Here is a 21365-nt window from a genome sequence, read left to right as displayed (position 1 = left end):
AATTATAGCATGCCACCCCCTACTTACAGCATCTCAGTTGGTCCTCATGCTCACTCTTGAGATGTAAATGGACCTTGGTAATTACCTTTCTGCTCAGCCCCCTCCTGAATCTATTTCTCTCATCTCCCATTTTAGTTGTGTCATATCCATCCCAGACTCTTAGATGGACACTTCATGGGAAGACACTACTTGTTCTTAACTAACCAGTGAGACTTCATTTGTTTCATCATGCTGTTGAACATGTGTTCTAACTAGTCCAGTGGGGATGAATTCCAATACTTTTACTCAATGGGTATTTTTTTGGTAGGTCATATTAAATGTGCACATGTGGCTACGGCATCTATCTTTTACACATACTAAGAGTACAAGGAGGTCTGTTCAGAAAGTAGCCATTTACTATGAAAAATAAAGATTTATTGAAGAAGATACAAGAGATAAGAAACATTGTACAGAGGACAATTATGTGTCAGTCCCCTTCAAAGTAGGCATCTTGAGACCTAACAGAGTTCTCCCAGCATTTCCTCCACTTGTTCAAAATCCTCTGCAAAAATCCTTTGTCGGAATCACCATTAGCTGCCCCATTGTATTTTCTTGAACCTCGTTGACAGTTTGAAATCTCTTCCCTTTTAAAGGTGATTTTAATTTTGGGAACAGCCAGAAATTACAGGGCTCCAAATCTGGGCAGTAGGGGGCCTGAGTCATCTATGTGATTTGATGTTTCACCAAAAAACTCTGCAGGAAATGTGATGCATGAGCGGGTACATTATCATAATGAAGCTGCCAATTTCCAGTTGCCTATAGCTTTGGCTTTCTGAATAATCCAAATAGTTTCTGTGGAGGAATGTTCAAGTTTAACACTAAATTGGATGTAGATTCATTGCTGTACTTGCTTAATCATTTTGAATATGATGACCGTACAGTTACACGCACTCACTCAGTCGTGTCTACCACCCCCACTGACTAGTACAGTGAACTCATTGTTGTTCATGCATGTGAACAGTCTCCTCTCCTTAGCTGCCAGGTTCCATTAATGTCGCACAAACCGTTCACATTATATTAACAATGGCTGGACTTTATACCCAGACAGACCTCACGTAATGCCAACTTGGAATGATGCCAACTCGCAGAGAAAGCTGAGAATCACCAGGAAATAAAACCATACCCTCATCAAAATTTGACTAAAGTTGCACTCATCGGTGTCTCTGAAGTTTTTCAGCTAATAGTACAGAAGCATGGGTTAGATTCCTTCTTGTGACATGCAAGGCACCCCCATCATCTCTCCTGTCTTGCATCAGGGCCTTGCCTCTCCTTTCCCAGTTCTGCTGTGATGTGCCTCTCGTGAAGCATGTTTTATCCCCTTATCTCCTGAGAAATAAGAAAAGTAAACCTAAAGAGCTAACCTTGACATAAAAAGGTTTAAATTTGTGAAACATGACACAACAGGTTATCTTTAAAATCATTTTTCTAAGACATCCTCAATAGAATTAATGTATATAAGAACCAAGTTCTCCCTTTGTGGAGGTAGACAGAAGTAACACATCCAGTGTTAAGGCTTTCCTTTCAATTCTCTTTGCTGAGACACACTGATTAGAAAATATTCAAACAGAATTCTGTTAGTTCACAAACCAGTTTACCTCTAAAAATGGATTATTTTATACACACAGCTTCTACGTATTCCATTTCAATGGCCAAAATTAAAGCTTATGTGGCATTGCTCACAAAATATAGCCATACTTAGCACTTCGTTGCATAAATATTTGGTAAAAAATAAATAGTAGTATTTGACTGCTAATAACTATAATCACAGGGCATTCCTTCCTGAGCCTTTGATATAGCTGTTAAGAAAGTACATATTAGTATCAATACCTCCTTATTTTTTGTAAATATATCAAGAGCTATTTCATTTTTTATTGTTGACACTATTACGGATGTTCCCCATTTTTCCCTCTTTGTTCTTTACCTTTTTAAAGCACATCATTTGATTCAGTTTATTGGTCGTTCATACTCCCATTTTCATTTTGAGGTGGTTTTAAGTTTACACAGTCATTTTATGTTCCCATCAGAATCTTTACTCTGAGGAAAAATGACTGTCAAAGATTTAGCCTAAAGCTCTCCTGATCATTTCCAAGGGGTAATTAATATTCTGAATCTCTGTTCCTATTTTTCTTTTTAAAAAAATCTCTAGCCCTGTCCAGTGTAGCTCAGTGGATTGAGCACGGGCCTGCGAACCAGATGATCGCAGTTTGATTCCCAGTCAGGGCACATGCCGTGGGTTGCAGGCCTGGCCCTCAGATGGGGGTGTGAAAGAGGCAACCACACATTAATGTTTCTTTCCCTCCCTTCCCCTCTCTCTAAGAATAAATAAATAAAATCTTTTAAAAACTCTCTAAAGCGCCCTGGCTGGTGTAACTCAGTGGATTGAGCACAGGCCTGTGAAGCAAAGGGTTGCTGGTTTGATTCCCAGTCAGGGCACATGCCTGGATTGCAGGCCAGGTCCCCAGTAGGGGACACAGGAGAGGCAACCACACATTGATGTTTCTTTCCCACTCTTTCTCCTTCCCATCCCCTCTCTCTAAAAATAAATAAATAAAATATTTTTAAAAAAACTCTCTAAAGCAACTTGCCAAACAGAAAGATGTCAGTGTAACACCAGCATCCCTGTACCCATGTGCTTTGTAGAATTTCCCTCCAGGGAATATGGCGGATTGCCTATTTGTGAAAACTTTATATGATCTTTCTTCCCTTTTTCAGAAGAGTCCTGAGATTTTTATTTGAACTAATTATAACAATAGTAGAAAATTTTTGAATAACTAAAGTTAATATTTGAATAAACAAGAATTAACCTGTTTAGTGATCTAAAAGTCTTTAAAAGCATGAACTATAAATTCTAAATGGAATAATGTAATTAGTAGATAAAATAAAGCTAAAATGAGATGTTTAAATAGTACACGTTACACGAATGCTCATTCTGTTTGATTTAATAGCTTTTGGAAGAGGCCCATAGGTTTTGGCCAAAGCTAAAATCAAACAATAATAAAAACTCCCATGTAAGCCTGTGAAACAATTTTTTCAATTACATCATTAATATGATTAGTATTAGAAGCACGTGAATGCTTAGTTGTGCACTAATTAAGACGATCTGGTGAGTGGTAAAACACTCAGTGTCTGGAATTAGAGCAGGTATATGTGGATCCCAGTTGCTTCACTCATTAGCTGTATGATTTTGGGCAAATTGAACAACCCCCTGGGGTCTCATTTTGTCCATCAGAAAATTAGAAGTAATAAACAATAGCTACTAATTAGATTATTGTGGAAAGTAAAAGTTTAGGTGAATTATGTAGTATAGTAACTGGTATATAATTATGCCATTTTATAAATGTCTATTACTGTTGTTGTTATTTTATTTGTTATTTTTTATTGTGTCAACAGAATTAATGTCAAGTCTTAATATCAGAAACTGTCAGGGTCTTAGATTTTACTCTACTTATAAGCTATGTTGTTAGTCTGATACTGTTTTGTGGATCTTAGAAAAATAAATAAGATTCCTATGTCAGATAAAACCAATTTTATCACTCACAGGAAAAATAGTATCCCAAGTTTGATGTCCGAGCCCCAGGTCCCACTGGTAGGCAACACAAAGGACCCCTGATAGATGTCTGTACTCACAGTGGTTGCTCTACAGTCGTGGAGTCATGAACTCCAGCCTCTACTTACTACCTTCATGGTGAGTGGAAACAAGCCTGCTCTTTATCCAAGGGAAAATGGTATTTCATCTCTCAAAGTTGCTGCACACATGACCAAAATAGCTTGGATAAAGTTTGCTCCGGGCCCTGAATTCTTCTCATGCTCAACAGTGACATTAGAAATATTCAAGATCCATAGTGGCTTTTCTCTCCCAGTAGAAATGTAAAATATTTAGTTCTGTAATTAGCATCTTTTAGACTTAGATATCCAGTGGGACCTCTTCTACAGATAAAGATAAAATGCTCATTTTTCATTTTCTTGTATGTATGGGTCCGTATTCTAGCTCTATGACAACAGTTTAATCTTCTTGTGATTATTCTCACTTTTTTTTTTATTAAATATAGTTCACATAAGGTATAGTTTACATACAATATTATGTTATATTCAGGTGCACAACATAGTGATTTTACATTTATATACCTTGCAATATGATCAACACAATAAATCTAGTACCTATCTGCCACTGTACAAAGTTACTATGAATTATTGACTATATTCTCTACGCTGTATATTATATCCCTGTGACTTATTTTATAATTGAAAGAATATATCTCTTATTCTTGTTTTTCACTCATTCCTGCCATCCAGCTCCTGTCTGGCAACCATCAATTTGTTCTCATTTTTACTATTAATTTTTAACTCCACTTTGTTGTTTTATTTTAATTATGTCTTCATATCCTACAAGAGGGCATGGGAATATATTTTATTCCTGGCTTCTGTATTAATATTTTTATTTATTTCTTCTAGTTATAGGTAAATGTGTTGAATTATAATGTGGAAATAAAGTGTCCTTAAGGTCATTCCTCTATTATTATAAATTCTCTTTATTGTATTTATTAGTATTTTGGGGTGAATTTGACCATTTATACACCTATAGTTAAATACTTGCGTCATCTTAGGTAACGTGTGAAAGGGTGAAATTACTGCTTCTTAAGATGCTTCAAACTGTTTTGCTAAGTCCATCTTATCTATCTTTAGGGATATATCTGATTCTATCTAATTATCCACGTGGCTTTCCTGTCCTAAACATTCTGGGCTACATTTATCTCTCCTCCCTTTTTCTTTCTAACATTCTATAATCTAAAAACTATATCTGTGCTTAACTACACTTAATTGTGCTTTATATTGTCTTTTATAGTTTCCAGACACATAAATGTAGGTTTTTCTTCCTATATAGATTATAAGCAACTTGAATTTGATGATGGTATCACTTGAATTTAACGTGTTGTGCATCATTCATAATTGTCATAGGGCTTTCATCCAAAAGACCTAGTGTGTCTTAATACCTAAACTATCATGATCTCTGCTTTCTTACAGGAACTAAAAAAAAAAAAATACCGAACACAAAGACCAAGTTGCCAGTGCAAAAGCGAAGATGGCAATGGGGCATCGTGTGCAAAAGAGCCAAGTGCAAGAGGGTCCAGTAAAGCAGAAGGATAACCATGCATTCTTAAAATAATTTAACTACTCCATGCCACAGCCTAAAAATACAGAAGGCTCCTCAGTTAGGGAGACGGTGCCATTAGAAGAGCATGAGCTCGCCCTTTCTATCCCTTGATCAAAGAATAAATTTTCTGTACTGCTTTACTGAACTCAGTCTTGTTCTATTGGCACAAATGACACTGGACAGAAGGACCTTGGTTTGGTTCTCTGGCCTGGGAGTAATATAGTGACTAATAGAGTTTAAACGCTAATATCATTCTAAATTAAATTATTTCATGTTAATGAAGTACTATAATATAAAATAGAAAACTGTACTTGAATAAGAATTAAATAAAAAATATATATAACCAAAGACACTGAAATAGAGATCAGGTTGACAGTTACCAGAGGGTAGAGGGGAGGGAATTCCAGGGGGATAGGGGAAGGATTTGTAGGAACAAGTATAAAGGACACATGGACAAAAACTAAGGGGGGTGGAAATGGGAGGGAGGTGGGAAGCACTGTGGGGGTGGGCTGGGATGGGAGTGAAAAACAGAAAACTGTACTTGAACAGCAATTAAATAAATAAACTAATTTTAAAAAAAGAACTAAAAAAAACAAAGTACTATAATAAATAACATCACACACAAAAAAGTCTTCTCTAAAATCTCAATTAATCAGATTAACACTTTTCATCTGTAATGATTTATTTTAACGTGAATATATCTCATCTTAAAGAAATAAACATGAATATTCAAAATTGTCTGAGCAATATGATACACCTACAAATACAAGCTTGAGATTTTTGTCTCTACCTTGATACTTATTTTTTTATCCAAAATTTTCTTGGACTGCTGATCACTTTAACAACAAGGTAGCATGATTATTTATGGGTCAAATACATTACTCATTCAACTGAAATGATTTTTACAATTTAGAAAGATACACTCTACATATTTTTGGTTAGACTAATTAGAGTAAGCTTTTCATAACATTTTACTTTTAAAGCAAACTTATTCTTGATTATTTGTAAAAAAAAAACACGTTATATGCACATGATGGTAATTAATTATGAGCTCTGTCTCCCTGATATTTTCTTTTAAACTCTTTCATATTTTATACTTTTGGAATTGTTCTAGATATGTTGCATTTTTAATGACATTAGGAAACTAAAATGATAAGGAAAATTATGATCAAACAGTAGAAATTTACTTTTAATTGATGTTGTGAATGTGTATGTGAAATATTAGAAATCTTCATACTAAGCAATCCATTACTACCCTATAACTTATGGTGGTTACAGGGCACCTACTCTTTTTACTACAAATTTTGTAATAATTTCAGCCAAAATTCAAGATACTCTTACTTGACCAGAGGAGACAAAATAATTACCTTTATTTGTCATTTGTAATATTAAAGCTTATTTACACATTTAGTTATATAATTCTAGTGCTTTTTAACACATGTATTGCTTGACAAATGTTTTATACTGATGTGAATAAATAGCAAGGGATCAGTAATCTGTTTTTATCATTAGAATATGAATATGTCTTTTTGGTCACTCCAGAACCTGTGTCTCTGTTTTCATGTTAAATCATCAAAATAATGATACCTGCAAAATGTGTACTCATACTAGAGCCTCAGGTGCAGCAACAGTTATTTAATTGTGCAATTTAGAAGCATAGCCACAGTTATTGCAGTATCTATCTGCAAGCATGTACACTGGTCATAGTACTGGGGATATTATCTCATTCAGAAGTTTTTTATTTTTATTTATTTATAGAAGCTGGCTTCTTACTAAAATGGTAGATAAACTAGTAAAAAGCCGTTTGAGTAATAAAAATGAATTAAACATCAAAATAAACCAGCCAAATAATTACTTGAAATTTGATTTGATTTTTCTATTTTGTGTAGCTGGACGGAAATTTTGTGAATAACACATATACTTTCAATTAATATTGAAATTACTTTTTTCTGGGAAAGATTTAAATTTCTTAATAAAATATGCCTATGATTATTTTAAGCTGAGAAATAGTGCATAGAACCAGCAGAAATAACTGTTGTTTTCCTCTGTTGAGTACAATTACATGAAAATCTTAGAAACGGATGTGGACACTGGCCCACAGTGTCTGTGGCATTATGGATGAGATGAAGTAAATTTACATGGACAATGAGTCCTGTGGAGGAAAAGGGATGGTGCAACTTCTCTCTCAAGGGGAGAGCAATCTTCAGAGCACCTTGGCTACGCCTTTAAGAGGAGAATGCCACAACCCTTGCTTTGACATTCTTTTATTGGATAAAGGTAAAGCTCATCAATTAGGCAATAAGGATCTGTCAGGCAATAAGGATCGAACAATAGATAACATACACAGAACTCTGAGGGCCTATTTTGAGTCAGGGTCAGATAACTAAAGGGCCATAAAACTTTGGAGAACAAATTTACTTCCTGATTGGACCCTTATTATTTATTTGAGAGCATTCTAAATGAAGCAGGTTTCACAAGATTTTACGTATTCTTTCTCAGGCCTGATTGCCCTAGGGAATCCACCCTTTGCAGCACAGGGCTGCATGTACCTCCGGCATTGTATCAGGCTTAAGTCAGGCAGGGGAAGTAAGGCAGCCAGGAGATTAGGAGACTTCTTGCAGACAGAATGAGGACGCAGGCTATGTCAAAGCCAAGGGGTGAGGGTCCATCACCTCTTTTCTGTAGTGCCCAAGTCCTTCCCTGGGCCCCGGTCCATGATCGTGCCTGTCTTAGGTGGTCCCTCCCTTGAGAAATCTTACCCGTCATTGGCTAACAGATCAAGCATTGGGGGCCAGGCAGGGTGAAGAAAAAGGAGCAGAGGCAGCACCCCTGCCAGGGAGATAAGCTTTGTCTCCTTAAGGGCTTATGGTTTGAAGGTCACTCACTTAGCCTTAGCCATAGTGGGTTACAGCTCCTGAAACCAGGCAGGGCAGTTCCCAAGAAGAAACTAAATCTAAAAATAGAACAAATGTTTTTTACTCTCATATTTTCAGTTAGGTTTTAGAATTTAGATATCAGATCACCTGATCATGGGTCAGAATGTATTCTCTCACCTTGGCTACATCTATAATTCAGAGTAGAGTGAAAAACGGTAGTAATTGCTTTATAACTGAGGCTTAAAGTTTTGCTCTTGGAATTAACCATCAACAGACAAATTAGCATATGTGGGGTCAACTTTGCCCCCAAGTCCCCCGTCGGCCACAGATCAAAATAATACTACCAACACGTGATCTTCTTGGGGAGGAGAGGTAGTCAGTCTCTCAAAGGCGAAAGACCAAGACTCTCTTCCTCAAGGGCCTTTATTAGGTTCATAATACACAGGAATACAGGTAAAGCTCATCAATCATTGTCAGGAGGCAAAGATCAAACAATAGATAACATTTCAAAGAAATCTGAGGGCTTAGTCTGAGTCAGTGTCTGTCAGGTAAGGGGTTGCTGAAACTTTGGGATACATACTCATTTCCTGCTGGGACCTTTAACATATGAATGAAAGCACTCTTAGCAAAAAGCAGGCTTCACAGGACTTTAGGAACTCTTTCTTATGTCTGATTAACCCCGGAACCCACTCTAGCCAGCAAAGGGCTGCACCGCCCTCCCCATCATAAGTTTTTAGGCTCAAGTGGATTAGAGCCAGAAAGTGCTTCTCCAAGATGGACATGGGGACTCAGGCTATGTCAGAATAGCTAACGGTGAGGGTCCATCACCCCCTCTTTGCTGCTGCCTCCCGAGTCCTTCCTTGAGGGCCTCCCAAGTGATGGTGTCTTGGCTTAGGCTGTCCCCCCTCTGAGGGGTAGTACTCGTCATTGACTAACCGACCAAGTGTTGGGGGCTAGAGGTGGATGAAGCAGACACAGCGCTCCTGCCAGGGACATAAGCTTTGTCTCCTTAGTGGCTCACAGTCCAAAGGTCACTCACTCAGCCTTATCCAGGGTGGGTGGTTACACCCCCTGAAACCAGGCAGAGGGGTTCCCAACAAGCATATAAAGATTTACTTTAATCTGAAATGATGTGTCATTTGTCTAATTCTTCATTTACATTTCAAAGTTAAATTGAACCACTATAGTATGATCTGTTCTGCTTTTTGTTTAAAGCACAACCCCACCTCTGTTAATTACCCAAACCTCCAAGGAGCAAATCACTGAAGTCCAACTCTCCCTATTGCTTCAGGGTCTGGTAAACCTACCATACCCTTACAAAGCTTTCCTTACTCAGGAATCCATTTACCTTTTTCTTTTCTAAAACATTGTTACTTAATTATATGCCAGCTGTGTCTTGTGTTATTTTCAAATAATTACTTGTGTTGAACTTTGCTTTTACTGAAATTGTAGCCTAACTGGATAGATAGTATTTCTTAATTCTTTTGCATTCCTGACTTCAACAAATGATAGTAAAGAAAAATTAGCAGAATAATCAATATTTTTCTTTACGGATGTAGTGGACTTGAATTTTGAGCAATAAGCAATTTAAAAATATTTCTTTACTGTTGCTTTAGAAACTAAAATACAGAAGTGTCATGACTGAGATAATATATTTGGAGAAGAGAAAGAAAAATGTAGAACTTACATTCAGTTGGTGGAAAACATGTTTAGGATGTGAAGTAATTTAATAACTAGTAAGTGAAATCATTCTAATTATCTAATATTTTTAGAATTATGAGTATGAAAAATGCTAAACAAAAACATTATTAGAAACTTAAAAGTTGATCAGAGAGCATTTACTTTTATACCAAGTCCCTGACATACCACACTTTTCCCAAGGGTAGCAGAGACAACCCAGAGTTCATATATCACTTCCTTTTCCTGGGCATTTTGGAAGACTAAAACTTCCTAGCCTCCCTTGAAAATAAAAGTGTCATACTACTTTTTGTAATGGACTCTGAATGGAAACATAGTGTTCATTTCCAGAACAAAACACTGAAGATCCTTGGTGCTGACTGCTCTCTTTCCCTGACAATGCAAACTTGGAACCCATGCATTGAGTGAGATTGTAAGAACAGAAGACACCAGAAGCTTGGACCCCAGATTGAGGAAAGCCTACCCCATTCCTCCCCCAGCTCACATTAAATTGAGCATAAACAACTGGACTGATTTTATGTAAAGCCGCAGATCATTTAAGATTTTTCTATAATTCAACCAGTAATTAGTTACTCCCTTGGCAATTCTTAGCATTAACCTAAATACCTTTTGACTTGAGGCACGGGAAAATAAAAACCCCTTGATGAGCCCAGTCAACTAAAATCTCCCAACATTTAAGATGGTTATGTGAAAGAACCTCAACATTCATATTGTATTTTTTCTGGTTAATGCTCCTTTTTAAAAATAACTGTTCAAATATTCAGAATTTAAGAAATATTTTACTAGCCCTGCCTGGGTGGCTCAGTAGTTTGGAGCATTGCCCTGTACATAAAAATTTTGCAGGTTGGATCCTTGGTCAGGTCACATACCTAGGCTGCAGATTCAATTCCTGGTTGGGGCGCATGCAAGAGACAAGTGACCAAAGTTTTTCTCTCACAGTGATGTATCTCTCTCTCTCTCTCAATCAATGATCATTACTAGGGTGAGGATTAATAAAAAAAAAAGAAGAGAAAAAAAGATTTTACTGTTTGTTAACTGAAGCTGAATTCCATTAACTATAAATGAGGAGGATAGTTTTCTGCTTTACCAATCATGTCATTATTTATGAAACCATATTTACTTGGAAAAGAGAAACCAAAAAGTTTCTGATGTTTATTTTTAATTCTTTTTCTAAAATTCTTTTTAATAGTGACTTGTAATAAGTACAACGTTCAAGAAAAAGATTAGTAGTTCTTTCAGCAAAGACTAATCTAAAGCAAATAATATAAAGTTTTAGCTAGCAATTATATAGATTTTTATACAGATATATGTATCAAATACAGGTTGAGGTAAGAGTAGGTTTACAGTTGTATTTGAAACAGAGGGGTTTTTGTGTTAATAATTAATATTATATTTCATATGGATAACTGTAAACCTACCTGTATATGTATATTATAAATTATATTTTGCATTATATGTTAAATGTTATATATATTAAATAATATGTTAGAGAATATTCCATTTATTCTTCCTGAAGTTGCATTTTATTAAGTCATAAGACCTCTTCCTATTTTCCCAAGATGCTGACAGTATTGATTATATTTCCTTTTTTTCCAAGGACTCAGATGGAGAGTCCTTTCTTACTGTCATTTTTGGATAACCCTCTACCCTTTCTTCAAAACCTAGTTAAATGTCAGCTCCTTTATGAAGCCTCCTTGATACAATTATCCTTGGTAGTGGTTCTTCCATTACTCGTTATTGATTTCGCAAATGGTCACAGAGCTCTGATGGCACACTAGGTAGGATGCCGAGGACATAGCAGTGAACAAAAATGCATAGAGCCCTTCCCTCCTGGAGTGACATGGAGGGGTATAGGAGATCCATAAACTACTAAGTAAACATATCAGATGGTGATAAATGTTATGAAAAAAGAGAAACCAGTGTGAACTACAGAGGGAGCTACTTTTGTAGGAGGAGGACAAGGGAAGGCTAACTTCTATAGAATTTGATCATGGACCTAAATGGTGTAAAGATACCAGCCATTTGTATACACATTTGGGAAAAAGAAACCCAGATAAAGGTAAGAACTTTCATAGTATTTTTAAAACAACAAAGAAACTATTAAAGTTTTAATATTTACACTTATTAAAATTATCTGGAATTGACATGTAAGGTTTCTAGAACAGAATAGGTTATTTATTATTTAGAGCAAATAATTACTGTGCAGTCTCTGTGTCTCACTTCTTACCCTTGGAGTGATGCAACGAAAGCCAATTATCTTACATATATGTGGATCTGGATTGTAAATGCGGAACACCAAATTAAGAAATCTAGATGGTGTGAACAGGGAAGCAAGAGGCAACATGCTCCACCCCTTTCATTGATGGTAGAGACTTTCCTTTTAAATGTAAGGGAAATGAAGAATCTGTGTCCTTTAGAACATAAATTAATTTCTCCAGGAGAAAGGTAAGACCAGAGTACCATCCAGGAGATGCCCCTGCTGTATTGGGTTTTACTAACTTGAAATTCAACACATTTACAGAAGTAAATCTACCTGTACTTCTCGCTAGGTAATCAGTGATTATTCAAAAAAATAACTTTATCTAGATGTATTTTACATTTAGAATACAACCATTTCAAAAGTATACTTCAATAATTTTAAACAAATTTACCAAGTTGTTCAACCATTGGCATAAATCAGGTTTAAACATTTTCATCACCCCAATAAGATTCCTTGCCAGAATGCACTATTAATCTTCTCATCTTACTGCCCCACTCCAACCACTGTTTCCTTTCTGTTGTATAGGTTTGCCTTTTCTGGGCTTCACACAAATAGGACCATGCAATCTGTGGTCTGTTGTGTCTGGATCATCTCACTGGGAAAATTTGGGGGATTCCTCAATATCATAGCATGCACCAGTAGTTTATTACCATTTTGCTGAAAAAATTCTATTGTGTTGATATTTTGTTCACTCACCACTCAACTGATGAATATTTAGGCTGTTCTCAGTTTTTGGTCTATTATAAATAATGTTAGTAAGAACACGTGTGGGCAACACTTTCTATGGATATATGTTTTCATTATTTTTGGATAAACTTGCTGGGTCATATGATAACCCCACTTTCATTTAGCCCTTTAAATAATTGCTAGGCTATTTTCCCAAAATGACTGCATCATGTTGCATTTCTACCAAGGAATTTCTACCATATGACCTTTCTACGACAATGTAGAAAGATTTCCTGTCCACCACGTCATCACCAACATGTGTTATTTTGTGTTGCGTTGATCATAGCTATTTTAGTGAGTGTAAACTGGTATCTTAGTGTGGTTTTCATTTGCATTTTTCTAATGACTAATGAAACTCAGAAATTTTATGTGCTTATTATTCATTGATATATCTTCTATGCTTAAATGTTTATTCAAATCTTTTACCTGTTTTCTTTTTAAATTGCGTTGTTTTATTTATGTATTAAGGGTTAAAGACTTCCCTTGTATATTCTGGATACAAGCCTTTTATGACTATTTTGCAAATATTGTTTTCTACTCTGTGGCTTAGCTCTTCATTTTCAACAGCTGCAATTTGAAAACCAAACGTTTTGAATTTTGTTTTCAAATTGTCAATTTTATTTTTCATAGGCCAAGCTTCTCATGTCATGTCTAAGAAAATTTCACCTAACCCAGAATATGTCTTTTTCATAAGTGTTATTGCTTTACTCACATATAAGATTATGATCAATTTTGAGTTAATTTAATACATGCTGAGAGGTAAAAGTCTCAGTTCATCTTTTTGCATGTTGACATCCAATTGTTCCACTAGCATTTCTAAAAGACTGTACTATCTACTAAATTGACCTAGAAACATTATTAAAAATCAATTGACCACAAATATAAAGATTTATTTATTTACTCTCACTTGTTTCATTAATGTATGTTGATCATATGTCAGTAAAATGTTGACTTGCAGCTGTAGATTTATAGAAACCTTTGAAATTGGGAATTGAAATTCCTCCAACTTTGATTCTTTTTCAAAATTGGTTTGGCTCTGTGAGATTCATGCTTTTCCATGTAAATTTTAGGATAGACTTGTCAATTTAAACACACACAAAGCCTGCTAGAATTCTGATAAAATTTGCACTGAACCTATAATCAATTTTGATAGAATTGCCATCCTAACAACGGATTTGAGTCTTCAAATCATGGAAATGGAATGTCTCCACATTTATTTAGATCATCTTTAATCTTCTCATCAGTGTTTTATAATTTTCGGTGCACAAGTCTTACACTTCTTTGGTCAAGTTTACCCCTAAGTATTTTATTCTGTATGATAGCATTGTGAAAGGAATTATATTATCTTCATGTATGGATCATTCATTTTTCATATCTAGAAATGCAGCTCCTTTTTGTATATAGATCTCTTATCATGCAACCTTGATGTAATTGTTTATGAGTTCTAATATTTTCTTTTGTGAACTGTTAGGAACTTCTAGATATGGAATCATATCATCTACAAATGAAGTTTTTCTTTCTAATCTGCTGCCTTTATTTTTTAATTTTTAAAGATTTTTATTTATTTATCTGTAGAAGGAAAGGGATGGAGAGAGGGAGAGAAATATCAATGTATGGTTGCCTCTCATGTGTCCCCAGCTGGGAACTGGCCTGCAACCCAGGCATGTGCCCTGACTGGTAATTGAACCATGGTCCTTTGGTTTGCAGGCCTGCACTCAATCCACTGAGCTATGCCAGCCAGGGCCCAATCTGATGCCTTTTATTTATTTTTTTCTTGCATGACTGTAATGGCCATTCCCCAGTGCAATGTTGAAAATAATAGCAAGAGTAGTCAAGAGGGATGCTTTATGATGGTTTTCCTTTGATGTCTTCATGAGGGTGGAAAGTTCCCATCTATTCCCAGTTTGTTGAGAGGGTTGTTATTAACGAATGTTGGATTTTGTCAAATGCTTTGTCTGTGTTCATTGAGATAATCTTATAATTTTTCATCATTATATTACAATGATTTATTATATTATATTAATTGATTTTTGAAAGTTAATTTTACTTGTGTTCTTGTAATTCTCACTTGGCATAATTCTTTTTATGTGTTGTCAAATTTGATTTTACTGTAATTCTCTTTTTGATTTTTGCATTGATAGTCTGGAGGTATATTGCTGTGTAGCTTTTTGTTTGCTTTTTTTAATGTCTTTGTCTAGCTTTGGTATCTTGGTATAATGGGTCTCATAAATGAGTTGTGAAGTGTTCCTTCCCTTACCTATTTTCTGGAAGAGTTTATAAAACAATGGCATTACTTTATTTTAAAAACATTTGGTAGACTTCCTGATGAAATGCATTTGGGCCTTCATTTTACTTTCTGGGAAGATATTTAATTGCTAATTTAATTTCTTCACTTGCTTTAGGTATATTCTGATTTAATCAGTGATAATTTTGACTTCCAGATGTGTCATTTATCCAAGGCCCTCAGGCAAATTTGCTCTGAAAACCCTAAAATTACAGAAATATATTTATTCTGCACTTACATGAACATTATAGCAGCTGTGTGAAATTAGTAAGCAGAACACTGTTAAGAGATGATATCATAGAAAGTTAGTGATGGACCTGGAAGCTACTTTATGGACTTTGGATTTCATTCTACATAAGATGGGAAGCCTTTGAAGGGTTTAAACAAGAAAAGTGACATGATCAGATTTAGTTCTTATCATTTATTTATACTTCAAAGACATATATTTTAAAATCGCATATTCATTATTTGTTGCTTAAGTATATAAACACAACTGATTTTTCAATATTGAATTTTAAACAATTACTATAATGGAGCACTTAGATTGCCCACCTATTTACCAATTGCTTTGCTCACCATCCACATTGGATTCCTATGCTATCCTTCCAGGTTCTTCTTTCTTAAGGAAACTAAACTACCTTAAGTAATGTATCTGCTAAACTTCTTAAGTGACGAAACTGTCAGTCTTTATGATTAAGTCTTAAGCCGGGTTCTAACTCTGTCTGCTCTCCAGATATAGTGAGGGAAGGTTAGAATTTCTATAAATTAATTTTCTATTAATTTCAAGGAAGTCCTTTGGCTTTAGCATTTAATCTTGCATTAGTAGTTCATAAATATGAGTTTGTCACTCTCTTCCATGAATCATTGGCATATGATCACAGTCATGGAATTCTGTAGCCCTTTTAGTGATCATTTTCCTTCCACAGCTCAGTTGCCTAAGATGCTACAAAAGCCAGCATGTCCTCCTTTGATCTTTGTCGTATGCCAGTTCACTACCAATAGAAGTTTTTAAAAATTGTGTTACTGGGTCATGCCAGGGCCCGACTCCTTCTAATAATATTGAATTCCTCACTGACAGACAGCTAATAAGTGATCAGTCTCCAAAGTTCTATCTAAGAATCTGCTTTCAAGCTTCACTTTTGTACTAGTGCTCTTAAATTTGGTTCCATAATTACAGGTTCAGAATAAAACCGTTGTGTGTTGAAGTTCTACAGGCTAGGTAATGTCCTGCACTAAGGTAAGGAAGGCAAGATGGATTAGAGAGGGAAGCAGACCTTCAATGTCTAATCTATTCACAAATATGAAACCAAATATGATTAATTTGGATGGCAGCCACCTGAATAAAAATTCACGTTTCTTTGTTTTCTGGATCTGAATCTTCTCTAAGCCTTAAGCATCCATCCCACAGCACTGATCCTGCTAAATCCAGAGGGATTATAATACCTTCATTCACTAGGAATTATTCCACCCATGGGGAATTGGCTCTCCCAAATTTCTGCCTCCTTGGCAGGGGCTTATTTGGGGGATGGAGAGAGGGCTCAATGTTAATGCGTGACTCATTGAAGAACATAGATCTATATCCTCTTTGTCTCAATTTGGGACAACTCTGTCATCCCAGCTTCAAAGCTCAACAATCCAAAGATCGTTTTCTATATGATTGTGTGAAGCCTCAGTTACAACTGCATTGCTGATGAGTTTTCTTACTGCCCAACCATGCTTCTTCGTTTTATTTTACAGTTGTATGTCCAAAGATTACTCCACATTAATCTATTGTCTACAATTCTCCCTGTCAAAATCTATACCAAGTAAACATGATCTTAAACCAGTGGTATAACATTTATACAATATAATACTACACAACAGTAAAAAAAGAAGAAAATCATATCTTTTGCAAGAGTATGGATAGACCTGGAGCATATTATGCTAAATGAAATCAGCCAGTCAGTGAAAAACTGATACCACATGACCATACTTACTGATGGAATCTAAAGAACACAATAGCCCTGGCTGGTGTAGCTAAGTGGATTGAGCATGGGCCTGCGAACCAAAGGATAGTGGTTCGATTCCCAGTCAGGGCACATGCCTGGGTTGCAGGCCACTTCCCAGCAGGGGACACATGACAGACAACCATACATTGATATTTCTCTCCCTCTCTCCTTTCCTTTTCTTCTAAAGATAAAAAAATAAAATCTAAAAAAAATATTTAAAAAAACACAATAAACCAACACACAAAATAGAAACAAAAGCACAGATACATGGAATAGACTGACAGCTGCCAGAGGAGATGGGGGTTATTGACTGAAATATGGTGAAGGAATTAACCAAAAACACTTATACACAACCCAAGGACAGGGATGACAATATGGGGACTGGCTGAGGGAGGGGAGAAGGTGGAGCTGGGTGGTGGTGAGAAAAGGGAAAATATAGTGAGAAAACTGCAATAGCATAAACAATAAAAATAAGAATAAAATTAAGTACAACTAATAAAGAGTGGCATACTTCAAAATAAGTCCAGGTGAATCATACTGAGCAACTTAAGGGAAAAGACAAAACAATAGTCCTCATCTCTTACTTCAAGGATATCTCTAGCATTGAGTTTTTCTGATACACAGGAGAACTAAACCCACCTCATGGGTTTTGTTTACACTTACTTCTCTTTTTCCTCTTTTAACATGTTTAATTTCCTGCTTGCCTCAAGGGTGATTTTTTGTTGTCTTCACATAGCAAAATCTCATTTTAAAATTAGTATACATCAAGAAAATCAACGAAAGTAAACTTTAGTTTTGTACCATTTTTGTTGTAGTATTTAATTTAATTTAGTTTTATTTAATTTAATTATAGTTTAAAAGATTTTGTTAATTTCTTTTGAGGGATAGGAGAAGGGAAGGAAAGAGGGACAGAAACATCAATGTGGGGTTGCCTTTCACATGCCCCCCACTAGGGACCTGGCCCACAATGCAGGCATGTGTTCTGACTGGGAATTGAACCCAATACCCTTTGGTTAGCAGTCTGGCACTCAGCTCACTGAGCCACGCTAGGCAGGGCATGTTCTAGTGTTTGTATATGGGATAATTCACTTAAATGTTTTAGAACCTAGATATTAAGTAGAACAGTTGTGTTTGTATTTGAGAACTATGTTTAAAAGATGCATGCAATAGTAAATCTTCCTGAGAACTAGTTATAGGGTAGTGTTTATCCTGATGTGCACTTAGAAGCTGTAATGAAGACAGTATGAACAAGGGTGGGATACTATAGAGAAACATTGAATGTTCTTCTCTTAATGATGGTTCCATGTATTAATTATTTCAATTACTTTTGTGGAAAGAGAGATTAATTAGAAGGGGATTAGAAAATGTAACATTATCATGAAAATAATATCAACAAATTTCTGGGAATGTTCAAACCTCTGAGCTTGGCTTGACATTTTGCAGTGGGGTTACGCAAAGCTGATAGGCATCTTGAGGTCTGTAAAAATCTTAATTTTTTTATGCCAAATTGATCTGGTCTCCTGTTAGTTATCTGAGCACCCAAAGGAGGCTGTGGGTAGATGACCATGACCAAGGTGCGTGGTAGAGGAGAGAGAATGGAAGGGACAAAGAAAGGTTTTACAACCCAGACATACAACTTTGTTGTGTTTAATAGTTATAAACCACCCACAAAATACAACGTCTAAATCAACTCAAATAAGAATTAAACAAATAAAAAACTATGAGTTCATTAGGCTGTTATTTTTGAATTTTACAAGAACATGAACATTTCCTAGGCCACAGGTGTGACTTGGTTGATGATAATTATGGTGTTTTTTTTATGTTTTGTTTTTACAAAGGAAAAAACACACAGGTAACCTTAAATATTGAAACAAGTTAAATCAATATAATTTCCCCTTTGCTTGGCAGAAATGCTCACTAACCTTAAGAAAGTTAACTGTTGAGAAGGTTGATTTAAGGTCTGGCACCATTTTAGAAAGTCATCACAGGGAAGTGGAAAATGCTGATTGGGAATCAGGAGTCCCGTAGTTTAGCTTCTACTTTGTCACTAACCGTGTGACCTTGGGCAAATCACTTAACCTCTGAGATCTGTTTTCTCATGTGTAAAATGAGGAGGCTGAACTACATGATCTCTAACAGCGTTCAACCAAATCTGCAACTAAATCAAAACATAGAGTGCTTGCGAGAAATGACTCCTCCAGAACTGTGGCACATTGAAATAGGGAGCAGGTGCTCTGTGCTCGAAATTCTCTTCTAATCCTTAAAATGCACAGCAAGGCATTCCTCATAATTTCTCACCAGAGGAGGTCCTGAAGAAGTAAATAGAGTGCTATCCATTTTGTATATTTTTAATAGAATTGGAGAATACAATAGGCTATAAATATTTCTTTATTGGCATCTGTCTGACATCTGTAGCCCTTCCATGTTGGTCTTATATTTTATTTAGTTTTGACATCTCCTTGATAGAGTTTTTTCTAGTAAGAAAATTTTTTAAAAAATACCAATATATTGGTATCAATACTTGGCAGCAGGTAACCAAATAGCAGTGTCTGTCTCCATTAGAACCGAGACGTAGAATATTCACATTCAGTCTGCCTCTGGGGACATGCCTCTTACCCCAACTGTTGATAATGAGCAGAGAAACCCGGAGAAAGCAAATGGGTACACTCCGAGTTAGCTTTTCTACTCAAGTAAATGTCACTGGGAGGGGTCAAAACCATCTCAAATATGTGATTGAAAAGTAGGTAGGACATCTCCGTGTGCCACAGGATTGTCTCCTCCTGATGATGAAGGAATATTACAAGGACACTCTGAGATTCCAGGATTACCATACTTACTGCTTCATGTAATAGCTTAATTCAGATCCTCTTGGTTAGGGAGTGCCTAAAAAATTGTTTGCTTGTAGAAAATTTCCTTCTTGAATTACTTAATAGAGGCTCATACATCTCATCTTAAGTGTGCCATTACAATTTCTGTTCTAACTATAGACTTTGGCTACTTTGTTCATTATATGGAATTGTGTCTATCATACATCTAAATGTTTCCTTCATTAGAAGGAAACATTTTAAGGAAACATTTAAGAATATGTCTTAAAATATATTCATCTTCATTATAGGGTAGAATGGATTTTCCCCAGTTCTGTCAGGGCTTTATTTTTTTTTCTGCAAAGCTCTACCTTTTACAAAGTAACTGGAAAAAGAATTCAATGATGAAATGGTACCCTTGAGCTAAACTGTCAATTTATACTTAGAATAAAGACACAGAGAAATGAAAAGGAAAAATGACATATATTACCTAAAACTTTAGTGCAAGGACTTGTAGAAGAGTTGAAAGTTAAAATAAAAACATTCTTCTCATAGAACAGTTTTTATTAGTTTCATAATAGATTTACAAAGTAAATAAATATTAATAAAAAGCTTTTACAAATTAAAAAGACCCCTAGTAGATAATTAAAAGGACACGTATGCACATAAAAGAAAATTTAAATAGCTAAAAAATGCATGATGACATTGAGTGGCTCACTAATAAACTGAGTAATAAATATAAAAATGTTAATGAGTCACCATTCTTAAATGATCAAAATCATCAACAACTTTATAAACGATAATTCTCATTGTTGACAATAGGAGAAAATGGAAAATCCTGTATTTCAGATTGGAGAATAAAGTAGTATAGACTTTCAATAATACAGTTTGACAATAAACCCCAAAAGCTTTATTTATTTTTTTAAATAATTTTTTTATTTAATTTTTGTTCAAATACAGCTTTCTGTCTTATATCCCCAACCCTGCCCGCCCCCCACCCCATGCTCCCCGCCTCCCTCCCCTTTCCATCCCCCCACCCTTAGTTATTGTCCATGTGGCTTTTATACTTGTTCATGTGAGTCCATCCCCTTTTCCCCTATGATTCTCTCCCCTCTCCCCTCTGGACCCTGTCAGCCTGTTCCATATTTGAGTGTCATTGGTCATATTTTGCTTGCTTGTTTGTTTTGTTTAGATCCCTGTTAACGGTGATATCATATGGTATTTGTCTTTCACCGCCTGGCTTATTTCACTCAGCATAATGCTTTCCAGTTCCATCCATGATGTTGCAAAGGGTAGTAGTTCCTTCTTCCTTTCTGCAGCATAGAATTCCATTGTGTAAATGTACCATAGTTTTTTGATCCAGTCATTTACCGATGGGCATCTAGGTTGCTTCCAACTCTTGGCTATCGTAAATTGTGCTGCTATGAACATCGGGGTGCATAGGTTCTTTTGGATTGGTGTTTCAGGGTTCTTAGGATATACTCCCAAGAGTGGAATTGCTGGGTCAAAAGGCACGTTCATTTTTAGTTTTCTTAGAA

The sequence above is a fragment of the Sturnira hondurensis genome, unplaced genomic scaffold (genome assembly GCF_014824575.4).
Source record: "Sturnira hondurensis isolate 20B ecotype Veracruz unplaced genomic scaffold, ASM1482457v3 Scaffold0005329, whole genome shotgun sequence".
Classification (NCBI taxonomy): Eukaryota; Metazoa; Chordata; class Mammalia; order Chiroptera; family Phyllostomidae; genus Sturnira; species Sturnira hondurensis.
The sequence above is the reverse complement of the archived record's forward strand: the minus strand, read 5'-3'. Positions refer to the sequence as shown.